The 3401-nt window shown below is 41.2% G+C and overlaps 1 pseudogene across 1 annotated transcript; it reads left to right on the forward strand.

Moving 5' to 3' along the window:
• The first annotated feature begins 2520 nt into the window (after window positions 1–2520).
• LOC308436301 (dnaJ homolog subfamily B member 6-like) lies at window positions 2521–3179 on the forward strand (annotated as a pseudogene). The gene has a single exon. The product of its transcript is annotated as a dnaJ homolog subfamily B member 6-like (transcript).
• The last annotated feature ends 222 nt before the right edge of the window (window positions 3180–3401 follow it).

Genomic DNA, 3401 nt, shown 5'->3' on the forward strand with positions numbered 1-3401 from the left:
CTATTCTTATTTATGAAGTCAACTGCCAGGCTACTGCAACACTTGTGTCCTATAACTTAATAGTAATGCTTAGTGTAAGAGCTGACATGTTTACATTTAGGCATGCTAAAGACAGGCTAAAGAGTGCTTCCTTGGGTGAAAAAGAAAGTTCATGAAGATATAATATAATACAATACAGAATTAAACCTTCATCACAGTGACTTGACTATAAAGAGAAAGTCAGCTTACACAGTCTGATATGCATATGTCCGCTGGGGTCTGTAACACAATCCCTAATAATGTGTAGGGATTAGAATATATAACAAAATTTGTTATATTATAAAATTTGGTGATCCAGAACCTTGGAGATCCTGTGAACCACCCTCTGTGGGTTAGCAAGATATCTATAGAGGGTTCTAGGCCCAGGTTATTATTTCAACTAGATCATATCTGATCACCTCTTCTCAAACTGTAGTCGAACTTATTGCTTGTCAATTAACAAGTAAGTCTCAAGGTAGCAAAGGATTTTTTCAAAGATCAAAACAAAGAGAAGTAGAAAGCCAAATCTACCTGCCTGGATTAGGGTTGGGATGTGAGGAGGAGACTTATAGAGAAAGGAACTTGGTAGTTAGTTCATTTGGTAAAGTGCCTGGCCAGCTTCTTGTCCTGAGTATAAATTTTGAGCTGACTCCTTAATAATGCTCTGATCTCAAAGAAAAATATGGCCACATTCTCCCATCCATGCAATAGGCAGGAAGCAGAAGGAAAGACATCATTTTGGAAGTAGGTCAAGCAGGGGAAATGGCTTGGAAAATCACCTTGTGTTTGCCTTCAGGGTTTGAGAAACATGAAAAGAATTCCCAAAGCAGGGGAGTGCACATCTGTCCCTGTCACTCCTTACCAACAGTTCATTTCCTCAGCCATGTGGAATGATCCAGAATGTGACAGTCTCTGACTGAAGGTAAGGAAATGCAGATCTACTCCACCTAATTCTTCCTCCACGCATGTGCTCATAGGACATGTAAGACTGTACATTATTACTCATGTGATTCTAGAAATCTCCTAGGTGTTACCTCAACTATCCTGTGACTTTAAGAACAATGCTTCAGTTTAGCTGCTTTTCAGGAAGGCATAAAGGGAAACCTACTTGTAGCCTGGCCAGTTCCTTGGCCTGTGGAATTTACACTGAACACTCCCTCCAGCCTGGAATCTTCCATGTCTGTGCTATGCAGTCTTGGCTGCTTCCATCTTTGTCTCTATGCTCTAATCCCTGGGCAGTGTGCCTATTAATCTGAGGTAGGATAAAGTCTCTGCCACTTCCATTTGACAAAGCAACAGTCTTGCGTTTTTCCATTTGATTCAACAGCATGAAATATTTATGACTGCTCAGGCACTTCTGAGCCCCTCTTTCCCATCGATTCTCAGTTACACTAAGTGTACACTTTAAGGAAAGCACTTTCCGTTCGTTCATCAGGGACAGGCCAGAGATGACAACACTAAGGACCCCAGCTGCTTCCTGTCCTCTGGGCAAGCAGCAAAGCCCTGATGTACAGGTTATGTTGTTATGGGTTTCTGAGCCCCAGCAATCACTCTACAGAAGGCTCTTGCTGTTTAGAATTATAGAGTTTTGATTCAGTTGTGATGGTTTGTTTTGTTTGTTGTTTGTTTCTGAGACATGGTCTAAAGTAGCACAGGTTGCCTTCAAACTCATTATATAGCTTAGGACATTGTTGAACTCCTGATCTTCCTACTTTCACCTTCTGAAGGCTTGGATTATAAGCTTGCACCACCTTACTAGGTTTTTATGGCATTGGAAGTTGAAGCCAAGGGCTTCATGCATTTGGGGAAAGCACTCTACCAAATAAGATTCACATCTTCAAGGTGATTGAAGAAGAAGCTAGTATGGGAAGTCCTCCATGAGCATCCAGAACAGTGCAGCTTCTACAGCACTGACCACCCCACAAAGGGTCTCAGCAGGACTGGGTCTTTCAGATTATTGCTTGTAAGACTCACCAGACACACTGAGGTGGTTTTCTTCTGTTTCTCCAAAATGACTCCTACCAACCACTTCCTGGTCTCTATTCAGCATGCCCAAACTCAGCATTGTGATCCCTCCAAACTCACAGAGAAGCAGAAAATAGCACTGAGAATGACATAAGGTATACAGATATCAAATGATCATGGGCAAGATACAGTACTCAAAGGGTGTTAGATCTTTTGACGTTGAAATATGACACTAGCATCTACAAAGTTCAAGCTCAAGAACTACACAATTGAATTACAAAAAAAAAAAAAAAAAAAAAAAAAAAAAAAATCATCCAAAATATCTTGCTTGTAGTAAATTCACAGTTTTGTGTGGGTCTACAATCATAGTTATCCTGGGCCATATGTGGACTATGGACCTTGGATTGAACATGTCTAATTACGGACGCTGCCACCGCCACCAGCGCAGCTGTGCTAGAGCCGCGAGAAGACCGGTCGCCTGACTTTCCCCCTCGCTGGCCGCTGCATCCTCAGATTTGTTCCAACAGACTTTAAATCATGGTGGATTATTATGAAGTGCTGGGCATGCAGAGACATGCCTCGCCTGAGGACATTAAAAAGGCATATCGAAAACAGGTACTTAAATGGCACCCGGACAAAAATCCTAAAAATAAAGAAGAAGCAGAGCGGAAATTCAAACAAGTAGCTGAGGCATATGAAGTATTATCGGATGCTAAAAAGCAGGACATCTATGCCAAATACGGCAAAGAAGGATTAAACGGTGGTGGTGGAGGAGGTGGAAGTCATTTTGACAGTCCATTTGAATTTGGCTTCACATTCTGGAACCCAGATGATGTCTTCAGGGAATTTTTTGGTGGAAGGGACCCATTTTCATTTGACTTCTTTGAAGACATTTTTAGAAACCGAAGGGGTCCCTGAGGAAGTAGAAGCCGTGGTACTGGCTCCTTTTTCTCTGCCTTCAGTGGATTTCCTTCTTTTGGAAGTGGATTTCCTGCTTTTGATACAGGCTTCACTCCATTCGGGTCACTAGGTCTTGGGGGTCTCACTTAATTCTCTTTAGCATCATTTGGTGGCAGTGGAATGGGCAACTTCAAATCAATATCAACTTTAACTAAGATAGTTAATGGCAAAAAAGCACTACAAAGAGAATTGTGGAGAACGGTCAAGAAAGAGTAGAAGTTGTGTACCTAATCTAAAGTATTTATAAAACAGCTCATCTGAGCTCCCATTTGTCAGATTTTTGATTTTGTTGTTGGGACCACAAAATAGGACCTTTTTTTTTTTTTTTTTTTTTTTTGTCTTTAAAATTGCTGTAATCTCTTTATGCACTTTGCTTTAAACAAAATGTGATCTGAGGTGAGCCCTGAGTAGTGCTAGGAAGAGACTGTCTTTAACACCAGCATTAATCTGCTTCCCAC

Source organism: Micromys minutus (genome assembly GCF_963924665.1).
Source record: "Micromys minutus genome assembly, chromosome: 24".
Lineage (NCBI taxonomy): Eukaryota > Metazoa > Chordata > Mammalia > Rodentia > Muridae > Micromys > Micromys minutus.